Source organism: Bombyx mandarina, chromosome 07, assembly GCF_030267445.1.
Source record: "Bombyx mandarina strain Sakado chromosome 07, ASM3026744v2".
In the NCBI taxonomy this organism is placed as follows: domain Eukaryota; kingdom Metazoa; phylum Arthropoda; class Insecta; order Lepidoptera; family Bombycidae; genus Bombyx; species Bombyx mandarina.
The window spans coordinates 11,247,171-11,269,526 of record NC_143214.1 but is presented as its reverse complement, the minus strand read 5'-3'; the positions used below and the strand labels follow the sequence as shown (position 1 = coordinate 11,269,526).

Sequence of the window (22,356 nt, the reverse complement as noted above, 5' to 3'; positions counted from 1 at the left end):
GATTTTAAATACGGCAACACCCGGTACTCGGGGCTAATAGAGCGCGGCCGTGTTTGATATTTTAAATTGGAACACGAATAAATTCCGATTTCATATTAAGTTGGTTTGACATTTGTGGGTTTATTAGCTTTCTACATACCGTGTACAACGTTAAAATCCCATTGCAGTTTGTGGATCATAAGCTTGTTGTAAGTTTTACGTTGTCATTTTATCGAAGAAAAAAAAACTAATTAATAATTATGTCAGTTAAATTTTGTGTAATCTCTAAAACATTTTAATTAAAATCGATTAATGTTACATTAGGCGTAACAACTATAGAATTCGATAAATCGAATTCCGTATGTGTTCAGCTCTAAATCTATGATTGAGACAGAGGGCCCCTGTACCTACTGCCTAATGATTTTTTGCTCACAAAAGGCTATAGAAGATTCCATGGACTAAAGGGTTATGACGCGCGCTCCCGGGGCGCTTAAAGTGTTGCCACAACAAAAAAAGACACTCGAAAGACGCGAAAAAAAGTGTTAAACGTGACAAGAAAACACATAAATTACACAAAAATAAATATTTGTTATTGTATTTTACATATTATTTATTATTGTTTATCCGAGTTTATGTTTTAATATGACGCTTTTTATTAATCTTCTCTTTTTGTTCGGGGGTGCTTGTAATTTATGGTTATATCATATAGGGGTGCGCCACTTGTTACAGACACGAAATAAAGCCACCTGAGATTGTATTATATGAATCATAAATTTTTAACGTTTTTTTTTAAATTATTTACTTACAAATTGTATAGCTTTTCTAATCAAAAGCTTTTGTACGGCCTATGATGAGCCCCTATGGATAGCTGACGATTCTTCTGGTGTTAAGTGTATTAGGTTAGTAACCCGTAATAGTGGTATTGTATCAGGCGACGTCCGGAGTCCGATGATTTGAAGCCGTTTGTGAAGTTTGAAGTCGTCGTGGCCTCAAGGATAAGAAGTCCGGTGCATTCGTATTTAGCGATGCACCGCTGTTCAAATCTCGCAGGAGGGTACCAAGTTTTTTAATGAAATACGTACTTAACAAATGTTCACGATTGACGTCCACGCTGAAGGACTAACATCGTGTAATGAAAATCAAACCGGCAAAATTATAATTTGCGCAATTACTGCTGATAGGACCTCTTGTGAGTCCGCGCGGGTGGGTACCACCACCCTGCCTATTTCTGCCGTGGAGCAGTAATTCGTTTCGGTTTGAAAGGTGGGGCAGCCGTTGTAACTATACTGAGACACTTAACACCAGGCGGGCTGTGAGCTCGTCTACCCATCTATACAAAAAATTACATATACGTATATACTAAAGCTATTACTTACTAGTGGACCCAGCGAACTTTGTTCCGCCACACGGTTTGTTTCAAACACATCAACCGGTCAACTTCAAAATTCTACTATAATTAATCATAGAATATATTATGTTTAGCTGTCAGTTGCGTTTTTTTTATTCCATATCAGTTGCGTTTTGTTATGCCACGTTTTATGTCACTTCCCATGGAAACAACATTTTCCATTTTATTATCAGGTGCAAGAACAAATAACGCAGATGGTCTTGCGACCCGTGAACATGCCACATATAATTGACCATGGGAAAAACATGGATTTTCTAGATTCAGACCACCAACCTTTAAAGATTGGCCATATGATTTGTTTATGGTCATGGCGCATGCAAGACGGATAAAGTATCCTATGTCCTTCTCCTCGGAGCTCCGTGTGGCCGTTCGCAAAATGTGCGCGAAGGACACTGCACCCGGCCCGGATGGCGTCCATGGCCGGGTTTGGGCCTTGGCTCTTGGTGCCCTAGGGGACCGACTCTTGAGACTTTACAACTCCTACCTCGAGTCGGGACGGTTTCCTTCATCGTGGAGGACGGGCAGACTCGTGCTGTTGAGAAAGGAGGGGTGCCCGGCGGATACTGCCGCCGGGTACCGTCCCATCGTGTTGCTGGATGAGGTGGGCAAGCTGCTGGAACGCATTCTGGCAGCCCGCATCATCCAGCATCTGGTCGGGGTGGGACCCGATCTGTCGGCGGAGCAGTATGGCTTCCGAGAGGGCCACTCAACGGTAGACGCGATCCTTCGCGTGCGGGCCCTCTCGGAGGAGGCCGTCTCCAGGGGTGGGGTGGCTTTGGCGGTGTCGCTCGATATCGCCAATGCGTTTAACACCCTGCCCTGGTCCGTGATAGTGGGGGCGCTGGAACGACATAGAGTGCCCCCCTACCTTCGCCGGCTGGTGGGTTCCTACTTAGAGGACAGATCGGTCACGTGTACCGGACATGGTGGGATCCTGCACCGGTTCCCGGTCGTGCGCGGTGTTCCACAGGGGTCGGTGCTCGGCCCCCTTTTGTGGAATATCGGGTATGACTGGGTGCTGAGAGGTGCCCTCCTCCCGGGCCTGAGCGTAATATGTTACGCGGACGACACGTTGGTCGTGGCCCGGGGGGGGAGTTTTGCTGAGTCTGCCCGTCTTGCTACGGCTGGGGTGGCGCATGTCGTCGGCAAAATTAGGAGATTGGGCCTCGACGTGGCGCTCAGTAAATCCGAGGCCATGTGGTTCCACAGGCCCCGGAGAGTGCCACCTGTCGATGCCCATATCGTGGTTGGAGGCGTCCGTATCGGGGTCGGGGTGCAGTTGAAGTACCTCGGCCTCATTCTGGACAGTCGTTGGACCTTCCGTGCTCACTTTCAGAACCTGGTCCCTCGTTTGTTGGGGGTGGCCGGCGCGCTAAGCCGGCTTCTGCCCAACGTCGGGGGGCCTGACCAGGTGACGCGCCGTCTCTATACGGGGGTGGTGCGATCAATGGCCCTATACGGGGCGCCCGTGTGGGGCCAGTCCCTGGCCGTGGGGGTGGCGAAGCTGCTGCAACGGCCGCAACGCACCATCGCGGTCAGGGTCATCCGTGGTTATCGCACCATCTCCTTTGAGGCGGCGTGTGTACTGGCTGGGACGCCGCCTTGGGTTCTGGAAGCGGAGGCGCTCGCCGCTGACTATAGGTGGCGGGCTGAACTTCGTGCCCGGGGCGTGGCGCGTCCCAGCCCCAGTGTGGTCAGAGCACGGAGGGCCCAATCTCGGCGGTCCGTGCTGGAGTCATGGTCCAGACGGCTGGCTGATCCTTCGGCTGGTCGTAGGACCGTCGAGGCGATTCGCCCGGTCCTTGTGGATTGGGTGAATCGTGACAGAGGACGCCTCACTTTCCGGCTTACGCAGGTGCTCACTGGGCATGGTTGTTTCGGTGAGTTCCTGCACCGGATCACAGCCGAGCCGACGGCAGAGTGCCACCATTGTGGTTGCGACTTGGACACGGCAGAGCATACGCTCGTCGCCTGCCCCGCATGGGAGGGGTGGCGCCGTGTCCTCGTCGCAAAAATAGGAACCGACTTGTCGTTGCCGAGTGTTGTGGCATCGATGCTCGGCGACGACGAGTCGTGGAAGGCGATGCTCGACTTCTGCGAGTGCACCATCTCGCAGAAGGAGGCGGCGGGGCGCGTGAGAGACGCACAATCCCGCCGCCGTCGAGCGGGGGCCAGGGAGGCGGATTTCGCCCAAGCCCTGGCCCTCTAAGTGTTTCGGGTCCCCCTCACATGTCGGTCTGGGGACCGGCGAGGGGGGCCTAAGAAGACGACGTGCAAGCTGCTCTGCACGCGTTTTACGCAAGAGCATCCGGGTGATGGAAGGCTGGCTATCCTCGACCCACGCTGGTTCTGGCCCAGCGGGGTATTCCGTAGGGTAACCCACTCTAACCGGCGCCATCTAGGCGGGCTTCGGACAGTCTGCCGACCGAGAGGGCTGGTGGTCGTGGCGCCGACGACCGCCAGTCCGGCGTCCCGAGGGGGAGGGTGATGGGAGAGATGTGCTCCGCACTAAACGCTTCACTTTCCCCCCTTTGCCTTGTCATGAGTTCTGTCTCATGCGAGGTTTGGACGTTGGTTGTTGAGCGACAGGAGGTTTTAGTCAGTTCGACTCTGACATACCCCGCCCAGTATCCCCAGAAAAGGGCGGAAGTCCGGCGATTTCCTCCTGACCAAAAAAAAAAAAAAAAAAATGTCCTTCTCCTGGTTCTAAGCTACCTCCTCACCAATTTTCAGCCAAATCAGTTCAGCCGTTCTTGAGTTATAAATAGTGTAACTAACACGACTTTCTTTTATATATATAGATTTATACATCCTTACGTGTTAGTTGAAGTTTAGTTCGCGCTATTTATTATTTTAAATACTACCGATATTATAATTTTTTCATTGTCTTAAGCTAGCGGTCCTGTTGAATTATTATGGTGGAAACAGCAATGGCATTGATGCTTTGACCTACCTGTTCAAAGTGATTGCCGACCGCTTGGAGAGCCGCTAAACATCCGATCAACACCCTATATTAACGCAATTTAAAAAAAAACGGCTCATTAAACATATTTGGACCAACATTCTCTTATACAGGGTCTTTGGTCATTACCAAGGACAGATACCGAACACACTTTTCATCGTATTTCTTTATCCTTTACTTTACTGCCTGTGTGGAATTGGAGCTGCATATCCTAACATCATGCTATATAAGTATTTGATATAAATTTTAAGACGTATCTAAATTAACACATAAAAATTTTATTAAAAAAAAACTATAAACTTATCTATATATTAATACGTGAAGCAAAAACTTTGTATCCCTTTTTACGAAAATTGCGCGGACGGAGGAGTATGAAATTTTCCACACTTATAGAGAATATAGAGAAGAAGTGCACAATGCTAATTTTTTTTTTAAATAATGCATAAAAGATACAATAAATCAATAAAGAAAACATTACACACACTACATACCATGTATTTGACGCACACACGCATGCTATTTATTGTCAAACTTTTGTTCTTGACGTCTGTTGTCAAATTGAGAATAGATTAAATATTGTTTGTCTTTATTAATATTTTTTTAGTGTGGCCTAATTTGTGATTATAGAAGTATAAAATACAATCATAATAGTTTACAAACTTACAATTAATTATTATAGTCGAATTTCGACTACTGCGGGACCTCTAGTGTAGAATAAATACACAACTTAATTATCACCTAAGGAGAGAACATAGAACAGATTAAAAAAAAAAAAAACATACCTACATAAAACACGTAAATGATTCCCTGTGTAATATCGAAGGGATAAAATTTAACGACTCTCTCTCTCTCTCTCTCCCCCTAGATTATGAGATTACAAAGTCAATATAAATTTTATAATGATTCATATAATGATATCGATTTTTTTTTGAGGTTTTTGTTTAATATTCGTATCGCTCGATCGATTAGTTAAAGGAATAGAGACGGCTTAGTTCTTAAATAACTTATTATAAAATATAAAAGTCGTATTATATGTATGTTTGTTGTTTGGGATACATGGCGTTACTATGTTTTAATTAACTATTTTTTAATTAACTACTTGTCGGGAACAAGATTTTGTTTGTAAATTTTTGAGCCTGCTCAACGGTTTTAATTTGTTAATCTATCTATTCTATATTATAAAAATGAATTGCTGTTCGTTAGTCTCGCTAAAACCCGAGAACGGCTGGACCAATTTGGCTAATTTTGGTCTTGAATTATTTGTGGAAGTCCAGGGAAGGTTTAAAAGGTAGATAAATATAAAAATGCTCGGAATTACATAAAAATAACAGTTTTGTTTTCACTTTGATGTGTCCCCCGTCGGACGGATTCCTTTTGTCTGTTTTAAGTTTATTTTATACATAAGTTTAGGTCTTTTATTTGTCGATTGAGGCACTACGAAGTCTGCCGGGTCCGCTAACTTTTAATAAAATGATCGATTTTTTTTGATGTCACAATAAAACTAAATTAATTCTCATTATTTTTTTCTACCTAAACGTTGTTAAGCCAGGGGGCTGTTCTACCCTATGAGGAGGCAGTCTCCTCCCGGTGATGGTCACGGGGCGACCTAAGGGGGTTGAGGCTGCGCCGCACGCTACCGTCACTCTAGCGCGCTGGCACCAGGAGGACGGGACGGCGCGTCGGCGGCTGCGGACTGCGATGCGGTCCGCATTTTCGTCGTCGCTGTCGTCGCCGAACATACTGTTGAAGAGCAACCCGGTCGGCGGTGTATCGCGTTCCGACCCGGCAGGCTGGTTCTGGCCCAGCGGGGTATCCCGGAACACCAGCGGCACCGCCCGGGCGGCCTGGTAGGGCCGCCGTACCGCGGAGACCGACGTCGTTGGTCGTCGACTATCGCCTCGACGACCCGTCGGTCGGGCGTCCTCGGGGTGGCGCCGCGTGTCTGGTTGTAGTGTTGACCGCGGGAACCCCCCTACTCTGAACGGGTTCTGACCCCGGACGGAGATCGGACGTCGGGTGTAAGAGTGCAGGGGAGTCGTTTAGTGGGTGGGCCCTAAAATCCTTGGGCCCGCGATCTGCTCTCAACACCTGCAGATCGTTGAGTCTCACATACCCCGCGCGCCCCCTAGGCGCGGGGACCTCGTAGGAGGTTCGGCCCCCGGCCCGAGAAAAAAAAAAAAAAAAAAAAAAAAGGGGGCTGTTCTAACTACGTCCGGACGGATAGGTGAGCTCACGGGGCTCAACCTCAGAGAATGGCTAACTAGCCCTAGCAAGAGCAGTGTTCGCAGAATCTACCGCCGGATCGGAATCGTGACCCACTGAGAAGATCCGGCGAGAAACTCGGTGACTTAACAATCATTGTTTAATTTTCATTAGTAATTATTTCAATCTGCAATTTTCAATGAAAAATTGTACTGCAAAAATATTAACAGGATACTTGTTTATTACTCGAACAATAAGGTAAAATTTTCATTAGAACTAGAATTAGAATTTTATACTGGTGCTAGAACCTCTTGTGAGTCCGCACGGGTAGGTACCACCGCCCTGCCTATTTCTGCCGTGAAGCAGCAATGCGTTTCGGTTTGAAGGGTGGGGCAGTCGGTGTAACTATACTGAGACCTTGGAACTAATATCTCAAGGTGGGTGGCGGCATTTACGTTATAGATGTCTATGTGCTCCAGTAACCACATAACACTAGGGGGCTGTGATAGCTCGTTCATCCATCAATGCAATAAATAAAATTTAAATAAAAATAGAATGAAGACCTACCCTATATCATTAAGTAGTCTCTCAGATCTATAAATGAAACCAAAGTAAGCTAACCTAATACTTTAGCTATTAAACAACCATAAACAGCGCGCCACGGCGACAATCACATCCTATCCGATCATAAACATTTTATCTCTTCATTCCCTTTTTATATCTTTTGTTTTAAAAGAGAACAAAAGTTTTTTTTTTTTGTTTTGTATCGTTAAGATAGAAAATATGAGACGGGCCATATTTCTGCAGTGGCCATTTTGAATTAGTTAGATTTTTTTTAGTATACTTATTTAGTTATTTAATTATTTAATATATTTTGTACATACGGCTGTTAGAAGAAACACGACAATAAGGATACAGAGTACAAGGGCACTACTTATTTGATGTTGAAATCTCTTCCAGTAGGCCCGCAAAAGGGAAAGAAGAATTAGGAACACAAACCTAGTGCATACAATAAACATTACACATAATAATATATACATATTACAAGATATAAAACAATATATACACATAAAAATACACACTTAATTAATACACACACACTTAATTCGTTTTAATTAAGACTTTCCTCTTTTTTTTAATACCGTAGTGAACACAAGATATTTGACAGGTACTTAAATCTGACAGATGACATTTTCAATACAAGTTTGTTTCAATACAAGCTCTGAACAACAAATCCAGGTCTCCCTCCTGGCTGAGCCCGTGCTCGCCCACCAGCACTGGTGAAACTGAAAGGGCTTCCAGGGTATCAGTAATCCTTAGTGAATTTTTTTTTTATCAGGTCCGGTCTTCTAAGCAATATAACGGTGGAAGATATTTTCTTTTTCATCGTCTCTTAAACGTCCTAGTTTTAAGAGGTTACTAGGTCCTCAATACATGGATGCTGATCTGGAGACATCAGACCCTTCTAATCAGAATGTATGCCTCTTTCGATGGCAAAATAGGCAAGACGGAGATATCTATCCCGGTGGTCTCACAACACGCCCCACCATCCATATGTTTTTTTCTTTTCTGCCAAAAACCTCTTAAATAGATAGATCGACAATAGATACGAAGGCTAGCCGTCTAGACATCAAACAAAAACCATTGTTTGAAGATCTCACAACAACGTATAATTATCAAGTCTACATTATCTAATAATACGTTTGCCAAATTAATGTTTTCATTTTATTTATTCTGGCAATAAAATCGTTTAAATGTCAGTGCGTGTTACAACTAACTATTAATTCGGTTTGTCTGTAACCTTTTAAACATTAACCTTTCATTATTCTTCCTAATCGCGAAATAAACCAAATTTAAGCATATTGGAAAAAATAACGATATAACTTACATTAGCAGACTGGCTGTCCGTTTAAATCGTAACCGTCACTAATGTCATTAACAGTGCTAATAATACAGATCAGGCTTCCTTTTTTTATTGCTTAGATGGGTGGACGAGCTTACAGCCCACCTGGTGTTAAGTGGTCACTGGAGCCCATAGATATCTACAACGTAAATGCGCCACCCACCTCGAGATATAAGTTCTAAGGTCTCAAGTATAGTTACAACGGCTGCCCCACCCTTCAAACCGAAACGCGTTACTGCTTCACGGCTGAAATAGGCAGGGCGGTGGTACCTAACCGTGCGAACTCACAAGAGGTCCTACCACCAGGCTAGTCTATGATTTACATAGCTAAACCTTTGGGCATGAGAATATAGGCGCGCACCCAATTTGCTTATCGCCATGAAGAATGGTACCTCATAACGATACAGCATTGGGAGCTATCATTAGAATTTGCTTTCGACATTGTTCCACAAGATTTAGTCGATTCTTCGGTAAAAAGTCGGTAATAATAAACATGAGATTATATTGCAAATGTAATTTTAATTATATGTAGGAATCGCGGAAACCAAATAAAAAAAGAGAAGAGGAAAAGAAAATATACTAAAGTTATAAAAACAAAATTGATTTTACATTAAATACGTCACATTACATTCAAAGCCGGCTTAAGTAATATTTATAAGGTTATAGTATAAAGTTAAGGTAATTTTGAAATTAATTTTTGAAGTGAAACTTCTTTAGGCGCATGGGGGTAAAATTTTTACAGAACCTCCCGCAGGTATGCAACGGAAGTGACATCAACTACTATTGAAATTAAGTACTTGTCAAATGTCAGTAGTAGTAGTTGTTGTATTTTTCCAACTGGAAAGGCAAATGTATCATACCATACAGCCTAATAGTTTCTAATTTTTTTGTGAAAAATGTTAATAGGAATTGAAATGAAATGAAAAGAATTTGGAACATTAATCAAATAGCATGAAATTAAATTAGTCAATTCAATTGGCAAAATATTAGTCATTTACAATTTAGAAATCTAAACATAATGTGACTGTCAACACTGAGGTTTGAGATTGACATTTGACAGACTTTTAGCGGGAACATATCTTCCTTTTTCCCTTCCTCTAATGCCCGTTTTCACCGACAAGTTCCCAAAGTGGTCCTACGTAGGAAACACTTTAGACAGGAGATTACCTAAATCAACCACCTACCTAAATTCATTTTCACCATGCTTTGTGCTAAGTTTTAAGGAGTTTCTTAGTTAGGTAACGTTTTAATGTTTTGATTTGAGTTCTGTTTTATCGATAAAAATATGTGATCCGCGATTACCTTTAAAATATCCATCAAATAAAAGAATAATAAATATTAATGACAAAAAATCATAATTATACGTCTCTGGTATATAATTTATTTAAAAAAAACTCAATCTGTTATATAAATATGAAATTGAATAACGCACTTTAGTCCTGAATGTCAATAATTAAATTATCAGAATTATAGTACAAATAATACACCACTATGGTCAAAGAGACGACCACGATTATCGTCAGTAATGAGAGGACAGGGGCTATGTCCTCGCTTTGTACAAGTTTTCAAAACGTGAACAAAAAGAAAGAGGATATAGAAGACATAAAAGACAACTTCTTCAGGAAGAATTAGAATATAAAAGAAAGTTTTACAAGTACTCATTAGAGGCAGCAGCAAAGGAAGACGAAATTAAGAATGAAGTCTTACATCAATAATTAAAATGTAATTTAAAATAATAATTTATTTTTACTTAACTAAAGATTATAGGTAAATGAGTAAAACCTGACTGCAAATATTAACTTTCTTTTCTTTCAGTTGGTATTAAAATAGTAGCAAGAGCTATAATGAACATGAATTTAGAATTGGCTATTTATTAGTTTTTATTTTATACCCATAGAGCGGTAATTAAAATTTACTCAAACACTCGTTCTCTCCAAAAACCTTACTTTTCATCTATAAGGTAAAAAAAAATTTTTTTCTAATAAAAATAGCACAGTCTCTACCTAAAGACAAAGTCTTTGTCATCGTATTTTCCGAAATCTTCAGTTCTCTGACAATACAAGCGCGGCCTTTTAAGTACAGAATGACTAGAAACTAACTGTAAAGACTCAACTGCTTCCAAACTTTCTAAAAATAGAGTTAAATCATCATCCATTGTAAAAATGGTTTTCAAACCTTTTGAATGTTATGTATTGAAATAGATGACAGCAGACATAAAACTGTCTTCTAGAGTTAGGAGACAGTTAAGGAACGAAAAATCGGGTTCCTAAATTTAGGGAGCCTTTTAAGAACTTAGGAGATACCTAAAGGTTGGTGAAAACGAATTTTTAATTAGGGGCTCCTTAAATGCAGTTAAGGGATCCCTAAATGTCGGTGAAAATGGCCATAAGTCTCGGAAATCTAGTTTTAGATTTGTATAAATATAAGCAAGACTTATAAATTAGTTCGCCAAAAAAGGTTTACTTCTGACATGTGTACTTTGTACGCACGCACTTTTTTTTTGGTAATTTGTATCTTATGACACTAATTTTAATTTTATTCTGAACTTGTTGCTATTTTTTTATATAATATATTTTATGTGAAATATTATTTTTAATGGATGTAATATCTGAAATAAATTAATATAAATAAACTAAACACCAAATCAGCCGAAAGCCCAAACGGTGAACGATTCAGACGATTTCAATTATAATTTAACAATTTCGGAATCAAAAGAACTTAGATTAAAGTTAATTTTGTCCCTTAATTGGACGCGTTGTGGTTGGCCATTTCGAGCGCCGACACAAAAGCGCCGATGTCGAATAAATTGACACTAGATTCGCAGACGACAGATGTAACAGGCTACAAATATTAAAGATTTTAGTGGACAGGCACGGACTAAGTTATGGGAGGTTTTTACAGGTGGTAGTAGGACCTCTTGTGAGTCCGCACGGGTAGGTACCACCGTCCTGCCTATTTCTGTCGTGAAGCAGTAATGCGTTTCGGTTTGAAGGGTGGGGCAGCCGTGGTAACTATACTGAGACCTTAGAACTTATATCTCAAATTGGGTGACGTATTTACGTTGTAGATGTATATGGGCTCGAGTGACCACTTAACACCAGGTGGGCTGCGAGCTCGTCCACCCATCTAAGCAATAAAAAAAGAAGGTAAAAATATAATTAATAGCACTTTTTATCACGTTGACGGAATACGAACGTTAAGTAAATGTTTCCGGGGTTAATTTGTCATATACATGAGTTTTAAATATAAAAATCCATGTAATAATCAACAATGTTTTTGCAGAATTACCCTCAAATCCGCTTAGTATTTTTGGCGTGATTTAGTTACAAACATCTATATAGACATTTTGTTTTGTTTTTATTGCCTTTCCAGGCAGACGAGCATACGGCCCACCTGTTGATGAGTGACTACCGTTGCTCAGCAATGCCAAGTCTAAATAATATTATATGCCATACCCATTTTTGGAAGCGAGGGGGTTTGCAAATTTTATTCTCAGGTCATTTGTCTAAATATGGCACTGTTTAATTCCACCTATTAGGAATCTTTGATGGATCCCATAAAGAGTACCAAGAAACGTGATATGTCGGTATCATCAATCTCTTTATCTATTCCGATCTATAGTTTCTTGGAAATTAACTAATTCATTAGGTTACTTTACAATGTTGCTAAATTTTGGCTGAAATTGGATGTAGCACGAATCGATCTTTTGTACAAAAAGTTAACTAACGCAGATATGCACAACAATAGTATTTAAATTTAGTACTAGGTAAAAAAGACAAGGACTCGACATTATTATTTCTATTATAAACTCCTTTAAGATAAGGCCCCTATCCTTTGCCTATCTGGCAGGACGAAGTCAAGATACCACGGCGCTACTGTCAGATAGATAGGCAAAAAGAAAACACTTTATCAAAATCAAATATTTAAAATCGTTCTTCCTCACATACCAAGTAGCAGCAGCATATGATTTTTTTTATAATTGAAGGATTACTGGTGGCCTGGAGGCCTTTCCAGTTTCACCAGGACAGGTGGGCGAGCAGAGGCTCAGCCAGGAGGAGTGGGATTTGCTAACAGCTGCCCGAGCGCCTCCGAAGGAGACCTAACAGCTCAAGAGAAACTGCTTCCGAATGAATCCACTACAGGATCGTAATCGCGACCCGCTGAGAAGATCCGGCGAGAAACTCAGCGGGCTGATGCATGGGTTAGCTTGCACGTCGTCCTCAACATATGATGTCAATGAGCCACAAACACAAACGCCATGAGATCGTCTACGCACTCAAGCTACTGATACTCAAGCTATTGAATAAAATCTACGTGGCGCGTAATTCAACCGTATAATTGCGATAGCTGTGTCGTGTTTAACATAGAACACAAAAAGTGTAATGCGTCTTTCAAACGTCAAACTTAGACAACATGGCCGCAGATTCGTGATCGAAATAAATTAGTATGTGCTCCGTAAAAACAAATGGACCATTTAAAAACTCTAAAGGGATAATATTCAAAGTAAAAGTTAATTTAGAAATGTACAATAATTTACTTACATCGGGAGTTATTTACAATGCAATAAATATGTCAATTAGGAAAGACTAGATCCGCGCGATTTATGTTGTACAGGGTAGCATAATGTCGCGGGTTTCACTCGATAACTCTGGTCGCCGGTAAGATATTTTAGTCTATGGTTTTAAAATTTTAAAAATTTGTAGCGTATATTCTAATTTATCATTTTTACCAGCTGAACCGGCGAACTTTGTTCCGCTTTAGAGGCAATAAATGAGCAGACTTTTGATTTTATCAAGGTCAATTTTTTTTTTTGGATAATTAATGTAAATTAAAAAAGCAAGTATTTTAATGATTCTTTATCGGCCATGTGCATTTTAGTGCATGGGTTCCACTCTTGTGATAGACGACATTTTCCATTTTATTATCGGGTGCAAGAACAAATAACGCAGATGGTCTTCCGACCCGTGAACATGCCACATATAATTGACCATGGGAAAAACATGGATTTTCTAGATTCAGACCACCAACCTTTAAGGATTGGCCATGTGATTTGTTTATGGTCATGGCGCATGCAAGACGGATAAAGTATTCTGTCTTTTTCCTGGTTCTAAGGTACCTCCCCACCAATTTTCAGCCAAACCAGCTTAGCCGTTCTTGAGTTATAAATAGTGTAACTAACACGACTTTCTTTTATATATATAGATTAGTAAGTTTTTTTCTTCGTACGAGCAAACCTATTCAAAGTTTCATGCAGCGATTCCTAAGGTCATAGAGCATGAATGTAGCCACACGTTTTTGACCTCATGGGTTGAAATTGCAATTCCATGACCGACCACTTTACCCGTTAAGTCAGAATTTATAACGACAGAAATATGAGTTATTAACCGATTTTAAAAAGTAGGAGGCTATCAAAAACGGAACTCTGTTTGATGTTTGAGTGAACTGATTTTGAAAATTATATTGTATTTCATTTGGAAGCTAATGCTTCTCATGTAGTTCCAATTAAATTTTTACCAAGATTTGACTAGTTACTTTGGAGTTATTCTTAATAATTAATAATATGCAATTGATATCATTTTGCCTTGTTATAGTCGATTTTCTTTTCTGTTTTCTTTTTTTTTTTTCTTTTTTTTTTTACTGGTGGTAGGATCTCTTGGACTCACAAGGGTAGCTACCACCACCCTGCCTATTTCTTCCGTGAAGCAGTAATGCGTTTCGGTTTGAAGGGTGGGGCAGCCGTCATAACCATACTGAGACCGTAGAACTTATATCTCAAGGTGGGTGGCGCATTTACGTTGTAGATATCTATGGGCTCCAGTAGCCACTGAGCACCAGGTGGGCTGTGAGCTCGTCCACCCATCTAAGTAATAAATAAATAAAAAGCTAATAAAAGCGTATTAAAAAACACCTATTCACAATGCCTAGCATGCATCGCGGGCTTTTCGATTAAAAACATATCGATTTCATTGATTTCACATCGTACTCTATAGATATTTCGCTGCACAAAAACAAAAGTCACAAAATAACGAACCAACGCTCTCGGCATTAAACTTTAATGCATTTCTCTTGTCGAGGAAGTACGGAAGCTGAATAAACTGGTACCGGGCTATGTCCGTGTCGGGTACATGTTTATGCGGGGTGATAAATGTACCGACTCCATTATCATAGGGCCGTGGGTGTCTCGTGCAGTCAGAACGTAGCGACGATACGCTCAATGAACACATTTAAAAAAGCAAAAGTCTGCGAAGTCGTCGTGGCCTAAGGGATAAGTCGTCCGGTGCATTCGTATCTAGCGATGCAACGGTGTTCGAATGCCGCAGGCGAATACCTATTAGTGCGCTTTTATTAGCTTCAGACGTATGTATGTTAGTATGTAACGGAATTTGAACATTATTTGACTGACTCCCTTCAAAACGTTGGATTAACTCGAAATTTGGAATATACTTAATAAGGACCGATGACAAATCAATATTAAAAAAAAATAGAAATAATAATAATGGAAAAAAATTAAATTCAACTTAAAAATGGAAAATAAATAATAGTTTAAAAAAACAAAAAAATACGCTTTTATAGAAAATCCAATAAAAAAATAGAAACATTAATTTTAATAAATTTGAATTAAAAATAGTGTAAGAAAAAATGTTTTTATTGTAAAAAAATCGTGGGGTGCATGGTATCAGTAGTTATAAATATTTTATGAACAGATATGAGTACTTGTAGGGTTATTTTGATAATATCAGGATATTAAGAGCATTTTTATATCATACATTTTTTTAAATACTATTTTATTTATTCTGATTGTTTGATATCATTACGACAGCAAATTGATTTTTAATAACCAATATTAGTACTTATTTATTGTTTTCATGTATTATTATATTTCCTGTGAACAGATTAACATAAATTTATCATCAAATCGTTTCAAACTTGGAAACGAAAAACATTCCGGGGCGCTACGAATTGACCTTAATAAATTCAAAAGCCAGAGTGTGAAAAAAACTCTTATTAGTGGGGTCATAATTCTACTAGAAACAAAGCCAGTAAAATTTAATTTCGTCATATCCTAACAGAAGACACGTGAACCGCAAGGGATGCGCCTCTATCCTATAAAGATGGTAGGCGATAGCCGCGCTAGTGCGGGGCAACTATCGCTACGATCATCTGCATCGATAATTCACGACTCTAAAGTGTTTGACCCGCAGGTTGGCACGATCTATAGATGAGAAAATCTATGCTAATATTCAAAATCGTTATTTTATTTAGCGACTTATTCATTAGGGTGTATGTAGGGTGCAATGTGAGTTTGTTATATAAAGATTATGTTGCTTAAAAATGTTTATTGTTAAAATATTAAGTAAATCTAATCTAATTGATATAATCTAATTGATAATATTTATTTATATATATTTTTTTATATGTATATATTTATGTATATGTATTTATTTAAGTTCGAGTATTTGTGTCTATAAATATTATGTATGTTGGATATACACATATATTTAAGTAATATCACTATCACACTACACCTACCAAGGTTCATCTCTGCACCCCCCTAAGGTAGACTGTCAGAGAATGCCTATGGCATTAAGTCCGCCTTTATACTGTCTAGTATATAAAGTTATAAATAAATAAATAAATCAATGAAATGTTAATGTTATGAATGCACCGGGTGACACAGTTGTTGATTGTGCACTAACGATTTGTGGAAATAAAGTTAACGCGTCACGCGAATTATACTAACAAAGGTGTTGGGTAATACATCACCGAGCAGAGTATGTACATAGATTCGCGCGTAAAATCGTGCAAAACATATAAATTATTGCAATGAAATGTGTCGTTCTTGTTTTAGTCGAAAATGAAAAAAAAAAACATGTGTGCAATTCACACGTGGTAGAAGTGAAACCTTCCAAAATTAAAATACAATTATCCTAAACGTCTTAAGTATATGTAAAATTTTGTCATTAGTAAATAATTGTAAGGTAGCGCCCTCTGTGAATTGATAGTTTTAATTTCACGTATAATCCTAAATTAAAATTCTCTACAAGAGCTTTCATACACACGTTAGTATTAAAAAATCTCACAGATGGCGCTGTATTAAATAGTATGTATATTTCTGTCTCATTCTTTGTATTTGTGTCTCTTACCTGTCGTTTTTTCCGTTGCATCCGGTTTGAAATCACAACGATTCTAAAGAAGTTTTCACTTCAAAAAATCGATATTAGAACATTTTTAGAATTCGCATAAATTCCTCAAAAGCAACTTCTCTATTTTTACCACGAACCAATAATGCCAAGTTGAGCACGCTTAAGCTATTCCGACACAATGCATGTGCATGTTTTATTTCGAGTAATTTGGTAGTGTAACAAGAAAAATTTAGTCCATCTGATGAAACAATTAGCGGTACTAGAGGTCCCGCAGTAGTCGAAATTCGACTATAATTAATTGGAATTGTAAGTTTGTACATTATTACGATTGTATTTTATGCTTCTATAATCACAAATTTCGCCAAGACTACACTATAAAAATATATTAATAAAGACAAACAATATGTATTTAATCTATTCTCAATTTGACCACAGACGTCAAGAACAAAAGTTTGACAACAAATAGGATGCGTGCATGTGTGCGTCAAATACATGGTATGCAGTGTGTGTAATGTTTTCTTTATTGATTTAATGTATCTTTCATGCATTATTTTAAAAAAATATTATCATTGTGCACTTCTTCTCTATATTCTCTATAAGTGTGCAAAATTTTATATTCCTCCATCCGCGCAATTTTCGTAAAAAGGGATACAAAGTTTTTGCTTCACGTATTAATATATAGATATTAAAATTGTTGATAGTCATTAATAAAACTCGAGATCAGATCTGTATCCGTCGGCGCAATCCACGAAATGTACACGTAAATAAATCTTATCAATTTGTTTATAACTATTTTATTCGACCTACAAACAAAGTTTCTTAAGTAATAAATTCTGAACTTTCTATGTTATGTTTACGTTTACAAGTTTTGCGTAATTATGTCGGTGGTAGGGCGTTTTGTTAGCGCGCACAGATAAGATTTTCCTCTTTTTTTATTTCTTAGATTGGCGAACGATCCATCTGATATTAAACACCCACTGAAACACATCGATATCAGAACCTTAATGCCTCTACTCACTTTGGAAATTTGAGGTCTATATTTGAGATATAAGTTCTTAGGTCTCAGTATAGTTACAACGGCTGCCCCACCCTACAAGCCGAAACGCATTACTGCTTCACGGCAGAAATAGGCGAGGCGGTGGTACCTGCCCGTGCGGACTCACAAGAGGTCCTACCACCAGTAAAATGTAGTTAATGGAAGCAGTCACGTCTGTATACCTGTCGGCTATAGCAACCAAGCAACAACATCGGTATTTCCCAAGTACTATGACATCTCCTTCTTCTAACGAAGTTTGTGGAGGGTATTAAGCGGTAGGCAGCGGCTTGCTCTGCCCCTGGCATTGCTGATGTCCATGAGCGACGGTAACCACTCACCTTCAGGTGGACCGTATCCTCGTCTGATTACAAGGGCAATAAATAAATAAAAACACGCAGGCTGTAAGTTCGTTAATAAAAAAAAGTCTTCCTAGTCCACTTAAGTTAAACTGAATTCAATATTATCGTTCGACTAATTAAAGTTTTGACCGCTTTATCGATACCGACCCTTATCGGAACTCAATCTCTAAACGATTATCGATAAGATTCTCGCGCTGTTTAATCAATCTCTAGGGTCCTTCGACTATTATTGTAGGCTATTTTAGTAGTTATTTGATAAGATAAAACTTCTTGTTGTATTGTATAAGTAAAAAGATGTACGCTGTGTAGGAAGATTTAATTTTTTTTTTTTTATAACTGAGTATATTCTCTCATAACGACAGACCACGAAAATCGTATTTTATCGATGGTTCTAGAATATAAAATAAAGAAAATAAGCCTGAAATAAATCGTTATATTATTTTAAATGTAAAAAAAAACCTATCGGTGCTTATATCGAGTCCTAAACAACTATTTTGACCAGTTCGTCGGTCCATGTGTGTTTGCTCACGATATCCAGTATGAGGACTCGACTCTAGTAGTTTTTAGCCCACTGAGTTTCTCGTTGGATCTTCTCAGTGGGTCGAGTTTCCGATCCGGTGGTAGATTCTGCGAAGCACTGCTCTTGCTAGGGCCAGCAACACTCCGGTTTGAGCCCCGTGAGCTCACTTACACGTCAAGGAGAAGCTGAAATAACCTCTCAAGGCTATCAGCATAGGTTAAAAAAAAATGTAGTTTTTGTCAATGCGATGGCTTATGTGACCTGCCCACTTTCATTTTGTCCGAGCAAGTACATGGCTATGTCACACAAACCAGTTCTTCTGTGTGTTTCTGTGTTACGCACCCTATCCCGTAGAGAAACACCTAACATAGCCAAGGGGCATAATTGAGGCGTCAGTGCAAAAATGGCCTAAGCCTACCATAATTAGTATGGAGATAACAAGGTTTGAATTTATTTTACACTGCTTCGTAGGCAAAGACAATACGCGCAAAAAGTAATATTTACAAAGCCGTCTGTTATCTATGCGTGATACTAGGGATATGCCGGTTTTGCATCAAAATGTATTATGTTTCAAATAAATTGCAATATAAGCACAAACACGAAAAAATTGTGGGTTAGGCCACTTTTGCGCTGACGGCCCCCATAAGCGTCTAGTCAAATAAAAGACTTGATAATCAAAACATTACCACGAGTCTATCTACACAACGCGTTTAAGGGTTACTTAATTGGATACAATTAGGAAGAATCGTCTAATCACTTAATTGTTGATAACGGTACGACGTATCCGTGTGAATAAGAAAGGATTTAATTACGCCACCATCGTCCCAAGAACTTTTTTTTTCCTACCTATTCTAGTAAGCTCGAGGGGTTATTCTAGATTCGCCGAATTAGTAACTGAGCTCATGGGGCTCAAACCTAATCACGTCATGTTATTATAATAATTTTTTTATAATGAAAAATTATAAAATGGAGTGAAATGAAATGAAGATGATTAATTTGAGACAATAATCAACTGGGATGAAATTAAATGAAATGAGATGAGATGAGATGATATGGGATGAAATATAATTTCAGTAAAACGGTGGTCATTTACTGAAACTCTTTCAGTGGACTTTTTGGAGGATCCCGAGAAGTTACGCTCAGCGGCTTTGTTTCATTTTCCCACATTTGTGCACTTTCACAGATATTAAACAGTTAATAAACCACCATTATTACACATTTAAACCTGAAGAAACACTAAATAGACAAAAGAAAACAAATCACACAACTTCACTCCTCGCGTTCCCGCCAAAAAGTCCAATTGAATTTTTCTTGTTAAACAGCCACAGATTAAAATAATGTTCATCATTATTTTATTTATAATCTACCTAAAGGCCTGCCTAAAAATCGCCTTCATTCCGCAAGTCGAGCTTCGAATGAATCCCATACTTTTGGCGTGTACCTGAGCACGTTCATTAATTTACTGTTTCTTTAGATTTGAGACACGCAATAATGGTAACTCATTAACTATTTAGCATCTGTGAAAGTGCATAAATATGGAAAAATTTAACAAAATCACTGGACGTACGTACCTTCTCAATTTTTTTCCAAACAGTCTGCTAAACTTGAAGTAGTTTCACTAAATTGCATTTCAACTGATACAAGGGCTAAAATCCTGTTGTAACTTACCTCATTTAATAAAATTTTATTCCTTAATAAATTTCATTTCCGTAATCAGTTCCATTTCATTATGCTCTTCAAACATCAAGCAAGCTTTGGTTGTTTACAAAAGATTTGGCTGTATGACTGCGTTCCATTTACCGGTCCAAACCAGAGTAATCAAATCAAGAAAAAAAAGTTTCATTTTTTTTTAAGAGATTTTATGACCTGGTAGCTGACACCTTTAAGTCATGTCTTATTTTAATCTATATTCTTAATTTTATGAAAAATGATATTATGGAGTGAAATGAAATTAAAATCATTAATTTGAAACATTAATTAACTGGGATGAAATTAAATGAGATGATATGAGATGAAATCTAATCTCAGTAAAATGGTGGTCATTTACTAAGATTTTTCAGTGGACTTTTTGGAGGATCCCGAGAAGTTACGTCCAGCGGCTTTGTTTCATTTTCCCACATTTGTGCACTTTCACAGATATTAAACGGTTAATAAACCACCATTATTACACATTTAAACCCGAAGAAACACTAAATAGACAAAATAAAACAAATCACAGAACTTCACTCCTCGCGTTCCCGCCAAAAAGTCCAAAAAACGTTTAAGCCCAAAAATAGACACAGATAATTAATCTCGCCAATTTAATGAATGCCAGACATCCTATAATATTATAATTACAAAACTTATGAACTACATACATTTTATTAGAAGTACTCGCGCGCTATCTCGCTCACGCTTACTACATACATACCCTACAATATCAACCGAAATACCAAAAATACAAATGTACCGTAACTGTATCAAGTTTCAACACCGTTTGATAATAACCAAATACATAGTACAGAGAAAGCAATTAAAACAATATGTTCTGTTTTAATATTTTTTTTAACATTCTAAACAATCAAAGGTTTTTGTACTCTGTGCATCTTTCTCTAAAATTAACTCAAACTAAAGATGTATTCACGAATAACTGAGCAGATGTTTCTATTCTATCACAAGCCCGAATCGTTATGACGCTTGTCCTAATTATAAGAATGTCGCGATCGGCTCGTTCGCGCCTCAAACAAAGCGAGCTGCCCGATAGCAAATTATGAAGCCCACAAATCAATTTGTATAATTCCGCATGGTTGCAGCGAGAGCTCCGATATCAAACTAGCGCAGATTGAATTTAACGGCGGCTTTGTGAGGCACGACGGAACGATCTTTTCCCCCTACCTGTTCACTGGTAGCCAAAGGGGCTATTCCAGTTACGCCCGGACGAGCTTAACCTGAGAAAAATTGCTAACACTAGCCCTAACAAGAGCAGTGCTTCGCAGAATCTATACTTCTTCTTGGCCGCGCACTTTATTGCTGAAGGTCGTGTCCTTGAAAGGCCTTCATGGCTCTTTGTTTTTTTTATTTTTTTTATTGCTTAGATGGATGGACGAGCTCACAGCCCACCTGATGTTAAGTGGTTACTGGAGCCCATAGACATCTACAACGTAAATGCGCCACCCACCTCGAGATATAAGTTCTAAGGTCTCAGTATAGTTACGACGGCTACCCCACCCTTCAAACCGAAACGCATTACTGCTTCACGGCGGAAATAGGCGGGGTGGTGGTACCTACCCGTGCGGACTCCCAAGAGGTCCTACCACCAGTGATTACGCAAATTATAATTTTGCGGGTTTGATTTTTATTACACGATGTTATTCCTTCACCGTGGAAGTCAATCGTGAACATTTGTTGAGTACGTATTTCATTAGAAAAATTGGTACCCGCCTGCGGGATTCGAACACCGGTGCATCGCTTCATACGAATGCACCGGACGTCTTATCCTTTAGGCCACGACGACTTCAAAATTGTACAACCATCCTCCACTTCGTTCGGTTTTCGACTCAGGGCGGCTGTAACATAGAGTCCGGTGAGCGCGGTGACCTGATCCAACGACTTAGTGAACGGCCGGAAGTTTTTTCCCTTTCGCCTTGTCCACCACAGCTATTTTTGCGAGGTTGTCTGGTTGCCGTCGATAATCTGTTATCGGAACGGAAATCGCGACCTACAGAGAAGGTTTGGCGAGAAACTCAGTGGGCTGTGGCTATGGGTTTTAGGAACAATAATGCTCCCGCACCCGAAGTTTTCGCTTACACGTATTGATATAAATGGATGGATGGAAATGGATATTTCGAGCCTCTTAGAAAACCG

General features: G+C 39.3%; 1 protein-coding gene across 3 annotated transcripts in view; it reads left to right on the top strand.

The window, feature by feature from the left end:
* bnl (fibroblast growth factor branchless) overlaps positions 1–22,356 on the top strand; it is a 278,176-nt gene that overhangs the window by 249,219 nt on the left and 6,601 nt on the right. The gene's annotated exons all lie outside the window — the stretch shown is intronic.